Genomic DNA, 18,361 nt, shown 5'->3' on the forward strand with positions numbered 1-18,361 from the left:
ATATTTTGGAAATGGTCGACTATGAAAGGCTTAGATGATTTGCAAGTTTGACGCACACAATAAATGCCAGAGCTTACAGCAGAGCTCAGAGTTTAAATATTGATACCCATGCTCTCTCCACATTTCCAATTTGGTGCTCACATCACATATTCAGGCACTCATGACTATTCAAAGCCATGGATCCACAAAGCTTTTAATATTAGGGCTTAATACTTAATCATACAAAGGGATACTGTTCAAAGAAAAATAGAGTAACCAGTAATGAGTTGAATGTCAGAAATTCAAAANTAAATATTGATACCCATGCTCTCTCCACATTTCCAATTTGGTGCTCACATCACATATTCAGGCACTCATGACTATTCAAAGCCATGGATCCGCAAAGCTTTTAATATTAGGGCTTAATACTTAATCATACAAAGGGATACTGTTCAAAGAAAAATAGAGTAACCAGTAATGAGTTGAATGTCAGAAATTCAAAAAATCTCGTTCTCCTGCTTCTGACCTCCACTGCTCTCTAGCCACAACTTTTTCTAAATTTTGTTGATAAACTTAGTAACTAAACACAAATTTATTACATCATAGTTTTGGAGATAAGAAGGTCAAAATATGTCTGAATGAACTAAACTCAATTATTTTCTTTCTTCACTTTGTTCTGGGTTTATTTTACTACTTAATTTTATTTCAATTCTTTCTTGTAGCTTCTTCAAGTAGGAGCTAAGTTTACTAATTTGATACCTTTATAGTTTTTTAATATAAGCACTCATCATTATAAATTTATTTCTGAACACAGCATTAGCTACATTACACATGTTTTTGACATTGGGTTTACCTTTGTTTTTAATTTAAAATATTTTAAAATTTCTTTTGAGATCTCTTGTTGATCTATGGGTTCTTTAGAAGTGTTTTTATTTCTAATTACATTGGTATTACATTGGTATCTTTCTTGTGCTTATTTCTAGTTCACTTATGTTAGGGTCTGAGAACACTTTTTTGGGTGGTTTAATTATTTTAGGTAGTTGACATTAATTGCATGGCTCAGAATATGGATTGTATTAGAGAACGTTCCATGTGTATGTGAAAGAGTGTGTATTCTGCTGTCGTCCACATTGTTCTATACATGATAGCTGTGTCTAGTTATTTGGTAATGGTGATAAGATCATCTACCATATTACCAATTTCTGATCTACGGTACTGTTAATGACTGAAAGAGGAATTTTGAAGTCTAGTATTATAATCTTAATTTCTCTACATCTTTCTTCATTTCTATCAGTTTTGCCTCGGGTATTTGAGTCTTTGTTAGATTCACATTAATTGATCACATACAATTAAGATGGTTATGTCTAACATACGTAATACAATGCCCATCTTTATACCTGACAATATTTGAGCTGCATTCCTTCTGAAGCCTTTAGAGGAGAGTAGTTCCTTTCCTCTCCCAGCTTTGAGAGGCTGGCAGCTTTCCTTGTCTCATTCCTTTCTGTTCTCATCAAAGGCAGAAGTTTAGCCTCTGTAAATCTGTCTTTCTCTGTGACCTCCATTTTCACCACCACATTTTCTTTTCTAACTCTTTTATCTTCCTCTTCTAACTTTTAAGGCCTTTAGTGCTTACACTGGACTCACCTGGATAACTCAGACTGATCTCTGTATGTTAATAGTCTTAATTTAATCACATCTGCAAAACCCTTTGCCAACGATGACATATTTACAGGCTTGAGGGATTAGAACATGTTCATCCTTAAAGGGACTATTATTCTGTGTAATGTGGAAATCTACTTTATTTTATATTAATATAGCTTTATCAGCAATATTCTTTATATTTTAATCTCTTTACTAAGTCTAATAATCTGTCTTTTAACTGTTATGTTTAAATATTTCACATATAATGTGATTATTAGTATGATCAATTAAATTCAACCATCTTCTTAGCTGTATTCAACTTGTACCAACTGTTCTTTGCTTTTTTCCTCCTCTTTAATTAAGCCTTCTCTTGGTTTAATTCAGAACTTTTTGTATTATGTTTTCTCTTCTCTTTTGGCATACTATTTATACCTCAAAAATAAGAATTACAGTCTTTTAACTAAACATAGTCTACATTAAGATAATAGCACTTAGCATGAAGTTTAAGAAGCTTTTAACAATGGATTATCAAAACCTTCCTCCCATCATTTGGACTATGTTGCATATTGTTTATTTTTACATATGCTATAAATACCCATGAAATGTCCCTATTTTTGCTTTAGTTAGTTGGTAATATTTTACAATAATTAAGCCTATATAAAGAAATTTTATTTTAATTTTGTGCATTTCACTTCCAATATTTCTATGTATTTTTCTGTTACTTGGTATTTATGGCTCACTAGCTTAGTAGCCAGAGCCATAAGAGTAGCCAGAGCCTCTCTTATTCTGATTAGAATAAGCTTTTTTCAAGCACTGTGTCCAGAGAAAGGTACTGACCTCTCATTTCTTCTTACGCTTTCTTTAGCTATAATTATGGATCCACTCTATAAACTTGCTTCTCCATCAGAAACAGGATATCTTCCCCTTTGTTCCCTTTCCTGGTTGCCAACAGTTTGTACTGAAACCCAAGGAAAGCATTGTTTCTTTTTCTCTTCCCCTCAAGTTCAGACCCCTCCCCACAAAGGAGATATAGGGGAGATGCATCTGGGCAGAGTTTCCTGCCCTTCACATGCAGCTTGTTTTCCTTTTCCCAAGGTCACTGCACTGGTTTATTCAGTGAGAAAGCAGTGGTTCACAAAGAACAAGCAAGAGGTTTTGAGACTTCTGTTAGTCCAGCAGCCCCCTGGGGTCTCCCACTGCCTCACCAGCTTGACTTCGATGTTCAGCAAAGTCATCAGAACTTCTACCCCAACTTTGCATACCTGTGTTCAGTTACATTCTGCTTTATGTGAACAAGTACTTCAATTTTCTCTCTCCCTGTAGGTCTCTGTCACTACTTGACTTAGGCCTAGTTGTTGCTCTGTGACCTTAAATGTCTACGGGTTTAAAAAAGTGAATTTAAAGTTAATATTTTTTTATTGTATAGTGAGAGCAACTTTCCTTTCAGCTATCTGTATCATGCAGTGGAAACCTGAAGTACTCACCGTTTATTTTTAAAATAACAATACAGATTACATTAATGCCTTGAAAATTAGATGGTTTTGAAGAGACTTTCAGTTTCCTTAATCAAATATGTAATTCTTTATTTCTGGAACCTCAGCTCCCATGAGTTTAAATATATTTCTAGCCCAGAAAACTCTTCTATGTGTACCTGTTGTCTTCCTGATAAATACTTAATTTCTTCATAGATTACATCATATACTAGAACCTAAATTGTGCACAGCAAATGTTTTGACTCTCTTGTCCCTGAACTGAGATACCTCACCGTGTTCTCACTCCTCTATTCATATCCATAGACTGTTCCGTCCCGCGGAACAGTCAACGAGGGTCCCGAGTCTACCTGAAACGGATGTATAGGGATGGGACAAGAGGCGCGAAGAAAGGCAGCAAGACAGGTTTCTGATCAAGCCGCAAATTTTATTTTGGGCAGGGCTGTTATTTATAGAGAGGAAGGAAAAAGGGGAGGTGGTCCCGATAGGTTGTCCTGTGCATGCTCACTGCNGAGATCCCTCACAGTGTTCTCACTCCTCTATTCATATCCATAGACTGTTCCGTCCCGCGGAACAGTCAACGAGGGTCCCGAGTCTACCTGAAACGGATGTATAGGGATGGGACAAGAGGCGCGAAGAAAGGCAGCAAGACAGGTTTCTGATCAAGCCGCAAATTTTATTTTGGGCAGGGCTGTTATTTATAGAGAGGAAGGAAAAAGGGGAGGTGGTCCCGATAGGTTGTCCTGTGCATGCTCACTGCATGCTCTTGGCGACGGTTGGTGGGTGGGCGCGTGATCAGCATCTTAATTGGTAGGTAGTACTCGTGATTAAGAGATGCCTACAAGGGTGGGGGCTACCTGGCTGGGCTGCAGCATCCTGTTTGGGGCTGCCTCAGCCAAGCCCTCCTGGTGCGATTTTCTTAATGGATTGCATTCACCGTCTTTAGGCCCCAACAATAGACGAAGCAAATATTGTTATAATTTAGTATATACACTTATAATGGGAGAGTCACATTAACTGAACATTAATGCATATAGACAAATAATTATAAACTTTGTTGGGTGCTTTCAAAAAAGTTACAGAGGTAAAGTCAGGACAATGTAATGCTTGAGAAGCAGGACATGTCCTTCTAATTCATAAAATTTCCACAGGACCTGTTTCAGAGAACCACAAGGCCATTGAGTGAAGGAGAGTAGGAGAAATAGGCTTGATTATTGGAATATACACCTTTTCATATTTTACAATAAAAGGCCTCTAGTGGCAGGCAGTCTAAATACATGTAACTTGCAAAATGCAAGTCATAATAAAACATCTTTATTATAATTTACTACTCCATTATTACAGATGAGTCTTTTTGTGGGTTCAATTTTCATATAGTGAATTTCAAGACAATTAAACTATTATTAATAGGACTTAAAATGTTACCATAATTCTCAATATTTGTCTACCGGCCAAAATGTAAACATCTGAAGCAAGCATAAACGTAGTGGTTCAGTAGGTTAAACAACTATTTTTAGCATCATCATCTTTGGCTTTAAATTGTTTTTTTGCAGTTACAAAGTATGTTGCTACATGTGATCATACTATGCTATAAAAATAAAAGCAGATGAAAATGGAGGAGTTGATACAAGAATTTGAGGTATCAAAAATTAAATACAATTTAAGGCATGTTTAGGTATCAAAATTATTACTGCTTCCAATTCAGTCTTTATTCTCAGCCTATATCTCTATTATTGAAAATGAAAACAAAAATAAATGAACAAATATTACAAAAATCTGTGAGGAAAATCTTAGTAATTAGACAAACTATTTTATTTACTAGAAGAAAGTGAGCTACTTTGACTCTGTCAAATTAAAATTGTATGAGTCTTTTGAGATGGAGAGTTGGAAGGTAAAAAATGAAATTCAAACGTGTTTTTAATATGAGCTTGGGGCTCCCTGCAGTCTCAGGAGGTTTAATATTCTGTGAAGGACAGAGGACTGCAGGACAGTGTAGACTGGTTTCACTCCAGTGTTAAGGAGAACTGCTCCTTCCTTTTCTGGACTGCTTTTTTAGTGTTTCTCTTTTGTAGTTTTTTAACCATCAGAGAGATAAAAGCTAAAGTACAGTATTTTAGCTTTGAATCCAAGAAATCAACTAGGCTTGGGATAATTTTTGTTTGTTTGTTTTGTTTTCCCTGCTGCTTCTTTAGCAGCACTAATGACATCGATGCACAATGAAGAGTCACAGTTCTGGACTGTCTAGAATGGAATGGAAATGATAAAAAAGTGCTTAGAAAGTAGATTGTTGTCGTGTTGACTATCACTAACTTGAAGAAAATTTCTACAGTTTACCAGGAGATTAATTTGGGTTCAAAATGCTGCTAGTAATAAGGATATATGCATTCTTGACTTTATTCCAGGAATAAGGTTGAGCTAAGATGAGATTTAGAAATTCTAATTCTTCAATCTAAATATGAATTATATGACTCCTCAGGACTTGGTATTCATTTTAGTTGGTGAGTTCTATATCTTTGTGGACTCACAAGCCAACAGAGTTTTGAATTATGAATTAATAGAATATAAAAACTATTAATAACAGCTCCCGAACCCCAAGTTTAAGAGATCAATGAATTTTAGCTACCTAATATTAATCCAGACCAAGGAATAAGCTGTCTCCACACACAACATAAACACCAGATAATTACTTAGCTAATTGTGAGTTTGATCTTATGCAGGTCCACGTGCACATACACCTATCCCGCAGTTAATGAGATCTTTCATTATGGCTGTTTAACAAGAGAATTTTATGTTTGATCAAAGCACCTAATGCAATTCTGAGGTTATTCTACTTAGCAGTGGGCTCATTGGTAACAGCCTTCAGAGACCTCTGATTCTACCCTCATTTAAAACTTGGTTTATGAAACATGGTCTGCATACTTCATAATAACATAGGCTCTGTTGTAATTATAATAGGGATATTGGGAATTTTTAATTAAACATCCAAGAGGTTTCATAACTTCTTGCAGTATGAGAAATTAAGAGAAGATTCTTCTTCAGGAAATCAAAAAGACCTCATTACAGTTTACTTTGTAGTAGGATAAATATCATTAATTATTTTATTGATTAGTATTTAGACTCTTTATGTATTAATCATAGTTCCCATTTTAATAATTTTAATGAGTTACTAGGTTCATTGATTTTATAACTTGTGTCATCATATAATGTTTATAAAAATCCAATGATATAGGTACTGATGCTATTTTATAAACAAGACAAAAGAAGCATATGCATGATTTTGAGAAAAGACACAAAGCTAGTAAATAGTAGAGCTAAAAATTTATTGATAGTGTACCTGACTCCTAAGACAGTATTTTGAACAAAAGAAAATCCAAAGTACAAATTCCTTGTCATTTTTTCACATATTGTCTTTCTTCTATGTTCAGGGACTCATTTGTTATGGAGTTATCTTGCTTTTCTGAGAGGATTCAGGCTCAGAATTTTTTATTGTTTGAACTTGTGAGGGCTTACATTTCCTTGTTAGTTTGAAGTTAAGCAGTGGAAGTTAAATTACTCTGTTGGTATTTTAGATTTTAAAATATTGTTGCACTTTTTAAGTAATATTAGCTTATATATATTTTTCTTTTTGAAATTCTTAAGTGAATGCATGATTTTTCATCTAAAATTATTTCTGTAGTAAAAATATTATTTTAGACATATACAGAAAAGTTAATTTTATTAGATAATAGTTTTAAAAAAAACAGTGAGTTTACAACTATACAAAACAAACCCTGCAATATCCCATAAGAGAAAAATTGCACCATTGGTAGCCAGTACCTTTCTCTCAGAGTGTGGCTTCCCACCCACACAGCAGCGTCCTTCTTTCTTCTCAGGAGCTGCAATTTCTCCTCCATACCATTGGGAACCTGGCATCACCATGCTTTGTTCCAGAGCGATAATTCATTTCCTGCTGACGCTGTATTTTTTTAACACATTGACTCCACTGTGCTAAACAACGGTGCTTACTTCTCCACTGTAAAATTAGTAGGGAAACATGTTTCTCTTGATTTGAACACTGTGAAAAGACCTCATAGCTGAATTACTTGGGTCTCTGTGTTGACATTTTCATATACCTCCCCTACATGTTTTGTCTTCCTAGTTTGGACAAATTCTACTAGTGGGACTACATTTGCAATAGATGTTATCAACAACGGCCAAGTATTACCTGAACATACCACCTGCATGCGACCCCCAAGGTAATTGCTTAGGATAGCTAAACATGTCAGATTACCCGTACTTCTTTTGTCCCGCTAGAGCCATTCCCAGGGAGAGAGCATGTAGTCTCCTAAACTGTGTTTGATCTCACTAACCGCCATGCCCTAATTACCCAAATATGTGCATACAGATTTCTGAATCCTAAACAGCTCATTTATAAGCAATAACAAAAAACATTTTTTTAAAGATTTTATTTATTTATTTATCTTTAGAGGGGAAGGAGAGAGGGAGAGGAACATCAATGTATGGTTGCCTTTCGTGTGTCCCCTGCTGGGAGTTGGCCTGCAGGGAATCGGCCTGCAACCCAGGCATGTGCCCTGACTGGGAATCGAACCCCGATCCTCTGGCTCGCAGGCCCGCGACAAAAACCATTTTAAGCAGCATAACAACAGCAAAAAATAATGGAATGGGTAAGTTCTAGTGATACTGATTAAAAAGAAAATACACGATTACATATTGCTACAGCTAAAAATATAACACTAAATCTTTTTTCAAAGATAGAAAAATAAAATAATTGTGTATTATAGCCTATGCTAAAATCTTTGAAAATATTACTATCCATAATTAGAGGATGCCTAACCATATCAATTAAAATAAAAGAAATAAAATACTAGCCAAAGAAGTATCTCTAATTACTAATAACTAAAACTATGGACTGAAATTTATTTTTCATGGAAAATAAAAGTCATGTTATTTTAATTTTTTCCAGCACATACACAAATTGTATTTTATTGATTGATTTTTAATTTTTCTCTAATTTAAATAATGCATATTTTCTAAAGCTAATACCATTTTTAAACATCATTTACCTTTCCATTTATTGTATAGATATAAAATAATTTAAATACTACTTTTTAAAATTTTTCAGTTTTTGATGTTATAATTATACTTAGTAGAAAAATCACTAAAAAACATTTTTTTGCTCATGTATATGAGGTCTGGTAGGACAAAGACCACTCATTGTTAATACAGCAAGAACAGTTTGCATGACATTGATGTAGCCTGGCAACAAAGAAGTGTGGACTGGAATGCACATGCCTGAATAGCAACATTGTACCAGTCAGTGAATGTGGTAGACACTGTTGAGTAAGTATGTGTACTGTGTAGCTGTTGCTTTCAAAATGACTGAGAGAGTAGAGAAAAAAATATGTATGAAATTTTGCATTAAGCTTGAAAATTCCTCCACAGAAACTATATCGATAATTCAGAAGGCCACAGCTATGGGCAGCTGGTGATTGGCTGCTTCATCACTACAATGTTTCTGTTCACACATCATGTCTCATGCAGAGTTTTCTGGTGAAATATCAAAATATTTAGGTGACTCAGTGCCCTCTACAGCCCAGATTTGGTGACCTGCAACTTCTGGCTTTTCTCAAAACTAAAATCATCTTTGAAAGGGAAGAGATTTCAGACCATTGATGAGATTCAAGATACTATGACAGGGCAGCTGATGGGGATGGGGAGAACTGTGTGAGGTCTACTTTGAAAGAGAATGAAGGATCATTGTTCTAGGTACAATGGTTCCTGTATCTTGTATCTTTTCAATAAATGTCTTTATTTTTCATGGTAGAGGGCCAGATTATATCCTTAGAATACAAATTCAGAGTCCAGATATGCCCCCTAGAGCAAGAAATATAAAGGAAAGAATAAACAAATGGGATCTCATAAAATAAAAAGCTTCTGCGTGGCTAAAGAAAACAGCATTAAAATAAAAAGACAACCAACTGTATGGGAAAACATATTTGCCAATGATACCTCAGACAAAGATTTAATCTCCAAAATATACAAAGAACTCACACAATTTCACTCTAAGAAGACAACTAACCCAATTAAAAAATGGGCAAAGGACTTGAACAGACACTTCTCCAAGGAGGACATACAGAGGATCCAGAGACACGTGAAGAGATGCTCAATATTGCTTGCTATCAGAGAGATGCAAACTAAAACCGCAATGAGATGTCACTTTACACTGGTGAGAATGACTATCATAAACAAAGCAATAAACAACAAATGTTGGAGAGGGTGTGGGGAAAAGGAGACTCTGGTCCACTGTTGGTGGGATTGCAGACTGGTACAACCATTATGGAAAACAGAATGGAATTTTCTCAGAAAACTAAAATTGGACCTGCCTTTTGACCCAGCAATTCCACTGCTAGGATTGTATCCTAAGAACCCTAAAACACCAATCCCAAAGAACATATGCACCCCAATGTTCATAGCAGCACAATTTACAATAGCCAAGAGTTGGAAGCAACCTAGGTGCCCATCAGTAAATGAATGAATCAAAAAGCCATGGTACATATACACAATGGAATTCTATGCAGCAGAAAGAGAGAAGGAGCTCCTACCTTTTGCAACATCATGGATGGAACTGGAAAGCATTATGCTGAGTGAAATAAGCCAGGTGTTGAAGGACAAATACCATATGATCTCACCTTTAACAGGAAGCTAAGCAACAAAACAAACAAGCAAGCAAAATATAACCAAAGACACTGAAATAGAGAACAGGCTGACAGTGACCAGAGAGAGAGGGGAGGGAATTTCAGGGGAAATAGGGGAGGGATTTATAGGATACATGGACAACAGCTGAGAAGGGTGGAAACGGGAGGGAGCAGGGAACACGGGGGTGGGATGGGATGGGAGTAATAGACAGAAAACTGTACTTGAAAAATAATTAAATAAATTTTAAAAAACTAAAAAAAAAAAAAGAATCCAGAAAGCATGAAACCATTTTATCTGGAGTTTCAATAATCTTGGTCTTACTTTCTGGTGTTTTAGTTATTCATTCTGAATCTTGTTCTTTCCTAATATTTCACTTTATTGTTTTATTTATATATTTTCATTAACTTGAGTAACACTCTGATGTGGACACTGCCCACAGTGTCCATGTCATTATGGATGAAATGAGACATTCACACAGAGTAGCGAGTCCATTCCGATGTAGGAGAAGGGACAGCATGGCCTTTTCTCTCAAGGGGAGCAAAAACCGCAGCCCTTGCTGTGACCGGTCTTTATTGGGTTTCCAGGAACATTACATGATGGTCCTTATTTACTATGCACAGGTTGCTTTAGGTGGTTACTTTTTACAGAAAACAAAGGAGCTGATCACATCACAGAAGAATATTTGCAAATGAAAAGTCAAAAGTGGTTGAATCAGTTACACTCATCCTTGGAAGGTTCAGCATGGATTTTAGGAAGTTACTTTGCAGTAAATGTTTGCCACACATCCAGGTGAGGGAATTTTTTAGCAAAAAAGCAAGTCTCAAAGCAGCCTAGGCAACAATGCAGGCCTGATTCCCCACGGGAGAACCTATCCGTGGGCGTGGGTCCTGTGCATCTCCCAGTGGGACCTGGGCCCATGCCACGTAGAATGGTCTCCTACAAGACTATGCTGCTTCAATTTATTTAAAGTATAGCATAATGAGTTGAAAAATCTCAGATGCGATCTAACATGAAAATATTGTGTGTATAAGTACCTAGTTAAGAATATTAAAATAAAATCACCCTAGACTGAAGGTGGGTTTTAAATGGAATGACTGATGTCCCTATAAAAAGATGAGAGGGCATGGAGAGACACACAAAGAAGAATATCACATTAAGGCAGAGGCAGAACTCGGAGTGATGATGCTATAGCCACGTTGGAGCCACTCAAGACATGGGAGCTGCAGGATGCAAGGAAGAATTGCCACCCAGAACATTCAGAGATATCATGGCCCACTGACAACTTGATTTCATATTTCTACCTCCAGGACTGTAAGATGATAAATTCCTGCTACTTTTACACTCAGTTGCTGTGGTGATTTGCTATGGTGGCCCTATAACACTACTCATGTGGCATGGGTTAGCTTTCTCATTCACTTTCCTCATTATTAGTCTATCTTCCACAAAGCATAAGGGAATAAATAATCTTATTCTCCTTGACTTGAAATGCTAATAATCATCTTTAGGACACATAGATTAGCTACTGGAATTTCTAATAGAAACCTTGTTTTAAATAAACTGGATCTTTTAATTTCTTCTAATATATGATTGAGGATCTTCCTACTTGTGCTAGCCTGTCCTTGAATTTTTTCAAATCTATTCTCAGAACTTTTTCCAAATAAACTGTAGAAATTTTTTGCAATGTTAAAAAATTCCATTGCCTTTTCACTATACATGTATTCAATATATGGACAAATTTATGGAAATGAAAATTTTTTCATGACTTACAATTTTTACCCAGGAAAGCTTAATGTTTCCTATGAATCAAGTTCCATTTACACTTTTCAGGAAGGTTATGTTCTTGTGTTTCAAGAGTCATTTACATTTACTGTTACCTCTCTTTTATGAATTCAATCAATAAGGCTTTAGTGCTGTATCCCTTAGTAGGAAGTTGTATGGTGTCTTGACATATATTCTTTGTTGTATAAATTGCTTCCATTTATCTAAGAGGCTTGATCAGGAATGTTTGTACATTTTATTAAATGTGTTCCTGGCACTTACCAAATTAATCATTAAGCATTACACTATTGACTTATGTTGTGGAAAATTATAAAAACAAGTATGTATTTTTCATTACCCAATTCTAATTATTAAAAAATAATTGTCTAAAATTCAATAACCGATGGTTAAATGTTACACTTTGTTTTCTTCTAATTAGCCTCTCCAAGAATCACCTTATGGTCAACCTTAATGAAGAATATCTTATATGACTAGCTGAATGGGTTTCATGCTACTTAAGAAACTGCTGGAGAGAGACAGATACCATAAACTAGCAGTTTTCAAAACCAATTCCTAATTGCTGCTAATATAACAGCACAGAGAGGGGTCAATTACTTGTTTACTGAAATATTAAGAACAAAGTTCTCTTTCCTGTCATGATTAAGAAGTGGGGACTAAAGTCAATATGTTTTTTCAAACAACCAGGAAATTAGACTAGTTGAAAGACAAAGAGATACATTTTTGAGAGGCAACTAGAATAACCCACAGGAGACAGATGTGTAGAGAGGGACAGAGAGCTGTATGTGGGTCCTCTCAGCCTTCAGTTGGAGTATACCCACTAGCAGTAACCACCAAAAAGCAATAGACAAAAAATTTCTGAAATTCACATAGCATGGGAAGAATGAGACTTTCCAGAGACCTGGATAAGCAGAAATTATATGTGGGAGATACTGTAGAGTACTCAGAGGGGGTTTCCTTAGCAGTGGGGGTAAATCAGCTCCAGACTTAAGGCTACTGTGGGCATTTTCTAACATAGTTTCAATACACTTTGAAAGAAAGTAATTAAAAGTAAGTTATCTGTATATCAGACCCAAGTTCACAAATAACATAACCACCCCAACTTAAAGCAGACTTTGTCAAAAGGGGAAAATATACCTAATTAAATACTGTAAATAAGAAAAACCTTTAATATAAAGACAGAAAAATTAAAATCAAACTCATAAAAAAAGATTTGCCATGAAAATTTTTCAAAATAAGTTTGGAGTGACTATATTAATACTGGACATCAAAACAAAGATCATAACCAGGGAAAGGAAAAACTATCACAAGTATTCATCTTAAATGGATGTTTTAAATTTATGAAAAAAATGACAAATGGATCTCCAAATTGGCTGTAATATTTTGCATTTCTGTCAAAAAATATATTAGTTCCACCTATTCCATAGCTTAATATTACTGGTATCATCAAAGTCTTTAACTTTAGTCATTCTTGTTGTTATGTAATAATATTTCATTGTGAATTTTATTTGCATCTCCTTGATGAATAATTATGTTGACCATATTTTGATATGTTTATTGGTTATTTGAACTATGTAGTAATACATGTTCATATATTATGCTAATTTTTAATTACATTGTTTTCATTTTTAGTATTTAGTAAGCACAGTCCTTTACATATTTTCTGTACAAGATCTTTATCGGATATAATTTATAAACTTGCTTACAAATGCATCGTTTGCTTTTTCATTAGCTTATCATCAACTTTAGAAGAAAGTTAATTTTTTATTAACTTAATTTTTAAGTATCCTTGTTTTTATATTTTGAGTTATTCCTGTACTATTAAAATATTTTTATTAACTAAAGTCATCATTTATTTTATATTTTTCTTTCTGTGAGAAATATTTTAATTTTAGGTCCATGATTTATTTAAATTTTTTTTTTGGTGTGTGAGATAAAATTAACTTTATTTTTCTACATGGCTATCTGTATGGCTTAGTAATATTTTTTAAAAATTTATTATCTTTTCTTATTCTATTAACTAGTCATTATTGGAATCTTTGTCAAAAACCAATGGATCATTGGGAATATTCCCAGAAGTGGGAACACAGGGCCAAAAGGCAGTTTCATTCTTAATTTTTTGAAGAAACTTCATACTGTCTTCCATAATGGCCACACCATTCTAAGAATCCCAAAATGCCAATTGGAAAGAATATATGCACCCCTATGTTCATAGGAGCATTATTTACAATAGCCAAGTTCTAGAAACAGCCTAAGTGCCTATCAGTAGATGGGTGGATAAAAAGCTGTGGTACATTAACATAGTAGAATACTACGTGACTGTAAAAAAAGAAGATACTTTTATTCTTTGCAACAGCATGAATCTGGAGATTATTGTGCTAAGCAAAGGAGCCCGTCATGGAAAGACAAATTCCATATGATCTCGCCTATAAGTGGAATCTAATGCATAAAATAAGCTGATGAACAAAATAGAATCAGAGGCATGGATACATGAAATGATTTCATAGGGAAGAGAAATGGTGGGGGGAGTGGAAAAAAAGAAGCTGAAGATAATAGACAGAGAACAAAATGCATAGCCCATGGACATAGACAATATTGTGGTAAAGGCCAGGGGAGGCGGTGTGCAGGGATGAGTGGAGGTAAGTAAAGAGGGAGAAAACAGGGGACATCTATAATAGTGTAAAAAACTCACAGTGGATTGTGGGGTACACAAATTCTTACATTAAGACAAAAATCTTTTTCACTCTAATGCCTTGAAATCAAATAGTGTCATTCTTACAACTTTGTTCTTTTTTCAAGATTAATCTGACAAGATTAATTAACCTATTCTAGGTTATTTGTATATCAAATAAATAAATTCTGAACTTCTAAAACTTCCAAGCTATTTTCTGTCCCTCTTACTATAACACAGATTAGGATTTTCATTCTTTATCTTGATCTTATTTAAATGTATTTTAATAAAACTTTATAAAAACTAATTTTCTTAATATTCTTGAGCCCTGGCTGGTGTAGCTCAGTGGATTGAGTGCTGGCCTGTGAACCAAAGGGTCACCAGTTGGATACCCAGTCAGGGCACATGCCTGGGTTGTGGGCCAGGTCCCCATTTGAGGGTGTGCAAGGGGCAACCACATATTGATGTTTCCCTCTCTCTTTTTCTCCCTCCGTTTCCCCCTCTCTAAAAAATAAATAAATAAAATATTTTAAAAAATAGTCTTCATATATATAACTAGTTAGTAAAACATATTGACTCACTTTGCCAAATATTTTTCTCTATTCTAAGAAAGTTACTCAAAATATAAGTAAAACAAACAAAAGCAATGTGAAAAAATGTTACTAGTGTGCAGGCATAAATGTGTGCAGCTTGGATAGATTTTCAATAGCAAAACTAGAGAAAAATGTAAAATTTATTTTAACACAATGATTTAGAAGTCAAGCAAAAGTTAAATTTCTTCTGATGGCAGGAAATAAGTGCAATCAAATCAAAGTAGGTAAAAGGGTTCATAAGGAGGATAAATGGTAATAAAATATATAATAAAATTAAGCTACAAAGAAAGAAAAAGAAAAAACTATATTTATGATAAAAATAAAGGTACATATGCTTCCATATAGTTCAAGTTTATTTTAAAGTATTAAATAATTCAAATTTTTTTCTCCTAAATTCTTCAGTCTTTCTCAGTGAAAAACATAGTTTCATGGGTTTTGATAGAATCTCATTTGTCTTCTTGGCTATAGAGGGCCTCATTCCTTTTTATGCTCAGTATCATTCATACATATTAGCTCATAAGCTAAATATTCAACAAAATGAAAATAAGCGTTATTTTGTGTGAGATTGTCTTTCAACCCACTCACCTAGAGACCTCGTTTGGTCATTGAAAATACAGACACAGAATTCATACATAGGTAATTCAGACATAAAACATGGTGCTTTGTTCCAAGGCTTTAATATCTTTCCTTGAGGTACAATTCTCCATGAATTACTCAAATTCCTGGACATCTACAAAGACATCCACAGCTTATTTTCTCCACAGTGCCTATTCAAGGATGTCTGAGTAGCAGGTAGCCTTGGAAATATAGACATGTCTCTTCCTGAAACATGTAAACTTATATTTCAGGATAATAAAGTTATAAATGTCTCATTCCCTGAATCAGATTTATTTACCTTTTAGGAGAGTAAAGATAGATATGTCACTTTCCTAAAGCAGATTTGTATGACATTTCAGGTTAATAAAGATAACATGTCTCTCTGTTAGACAAGAAAGATAGAACTGGCAATATACACTAAACACAAACATTTAATATCAGTGTTCTTTTTTTTCTCTAAATATTTTCTATTATGTGTATAGGCTATACTTGATCTTCATTGTGTCATCATTTGGGCAAAGGATAAAAATAATGATTTTTTAAACTTATCTATATTTCAATTGAACCAATTACAAATGAACATTTTCTATCTAACCAATCGAAATATTACTAACCCATTATAAATTAAATATCATGGAGAGATATGTCTATCTAGTGTCTGCAAGTAATTAAAACTATTTTTAGTACTATTTTTAGAAACTATATGTGAAGAAAGTCATACAATCAAGTAATTCAAACCAATTTTTGAAAGCCTTAATTTCATAAAAAAAGTATAAAATGAAATTCTTCCACATGATAGTTGGAAGAAAAAATATAAATAGCTCTATGATAACAACAAACAGAAACAACAGTAAACCTTGAAAATGTCTAAATTCTAAAGTTGCCAGAAAATATTATTTAAAATGTCCAGTTGCAGAAGTACAGTATAGGAAATGGAATAGCCAAAGAACTTACATGCATGATCCATGGACAAGAACAATAGTGTAGGGACTGCCTGAGGGAGTAGGGGATGCTTAGGTGGAGGTGGGCAAAGGAGGGAAAATTGGGAAAACTGTAATAGCGCAATCAATAAAATGTAATTTATTTTGATGAGATCCCATTTGTTTATTCTTTCCTTTAGGTCTTTTGCTCTAAAAGACATATGAGTGAAAATATTGTTTCTTGGAATATCTGAGGTTTTCCTGCTTATGTTCTCCTTCAGGGCTTTTATGGTATCTTGGCTTATATTTCAGTCTTTTATCCATCTTGAATTTATTTTTGTATATGGTGTAGGTTTCTGGTCGATTTTTTTTTTTTTGCATATAGCAGGTTGTGAAGAGACACTTCTTCAAGGAGGACATAAAGAGGACCCAGAGACATATGAAAGGATGCTCAACATCACTGGTCATCAGAGAGATGCAAATTAAAAACACAATGAGATACAACTTCACACTGGTCAGAACGGTCATCACTAACAAATCAACAAATAATAAGTGCTGGTGAGGTTGTGGAGAAAAAGGAACCCTAGTACATTGTTTGTGAGAATGCAGACTGGTGGAGCCACTGTGGTAAACCATATGGAATTTCCTCAATAAACTAAAAATGATACTGCCTTTTGACCCAGCAATTCCAATTCTGGGATTATACCCTAAGAATCCTGAAACACTAGTTCAAAAGAATCTATGCACCCCAATGTTCATAGCAGCACAATTTACTATAACTAAGTGCTGGAAACAACCTAAGTGCCCATCAGTCAGTAAATGAGTGGCTCAAAACACTGTGGTAGGTTTACACAGTGGAACACTACGCAGCAGAAAGAAAGAAAGAGCTTCTGCCTTTTGCCACAGCATGGACGGAACCAGACAGCATTGTGCTAAATGAAGTAAGCCAGGCAGTGAAAGACGAACACCCTATGATCTCACCTAGAAGTGGAACCTAACCAACAAAACAGACGAGCAAGGAAAATAGAACCAGAGACACTGACATAAAGAACAAACTGACAGTGACCAGAGGGGAGGAAGGAGGGGCTAAGAGGGGGCTAAGGAGAAAGGGTTGTCAGGAACTTTTATAAAGGACATACAGACACAGCCAAAGAGGGAAGGATTGAGGCTGGGGCAGGGAAAAGTGATGGAGGGAAAATGGAGACAACCACACTAAAAATTAGTAAATACATATGTAAGTTTAAAAAAATAAAGGGAAAATGACACAAACAACAACAATTAAAAAGTCCAGTTTCAAGGACAGGTTATGATACACACACCTATGCATACACACATACACACACAATAGCAGGTGAATAGGGTCTATACCAAGAAATACAAGCAAATGATAAAAACTAATTCCAAAGTGAGCCTATACCAAATACATGAGACATCACTTCTTGGCCTTTTGGCTAAGATCAAGTGTAGTATCTGAATATATGAGACAAACTATAAATAATCTCTTATAAATATGTGTAAAGATCTAACAAAATTAAATCTAAACAATTAAAGGAAAGTATGAGAATACTGGATTGCCAAATAGAATGTATCCATAAGGAGATCAGACATAAATACAAAAGAGCAAAACAGAAATTCTGGTGTTAAAAATTATAGTAACTTATAAAAAAAACAAAAAAACTACTAATGGAGCTAAACAGCAGACCTCTCCTGGTACAAGAAAGGTTTACTAAGATTGAGACAAATCAACTGAAGAACATTTAAGAGTGAACAATCCAAATGAAATCGGTAAAATTGTTCTGTATATCTATATTGTTACAGATATTGAGGTAGAAATAGAGAGAGAAACAGAAAGAGAGAATGAGTGACAGAGATAAAGATGATGGGGTTAGAGACAGAGACCTAGAAACAGAGGTAGAGGTATCCTAACGCAATGTTTCTCTGGCAGAGTCTGAGAAATACAGNAGAAATTCTGGTGTTAAAAATTATAGTAACTTAAAA

The 18,361-nt window shown here is 34.7% G+C and overlaps 1 pseudogene; it reads left to right on the forward strand.

The window, feature by feature from the left end:
• The first annotated feature begins 17,794 nt into the window (after positions 1-17,794).
• Positions 17,795-17,890, forward strand: LOC119000363 (uncharacterized; annotated as a pseudogene).
• Positions 17,891-18,361: the final 471 nt, after the last annotated feature.

Source organism: Sturnira hondurensis, unplaced genomic scaffold (genome assembly GCF_014824575.4).
Source record: "Sturnira hondurensis isolate 20B ecotype Veracruz unplaced genomic scaffold, ASM1482457v3 Scaffold0015596, whole genome shotgun sequence".
In the NCBI taxonomy this organism is placed as follows: Eukaryota; Metazoa; Chordata; class Mammalia; order Chiroptera; family Phyllostomidae; genus Sturnira; species Sturnira hondurensis.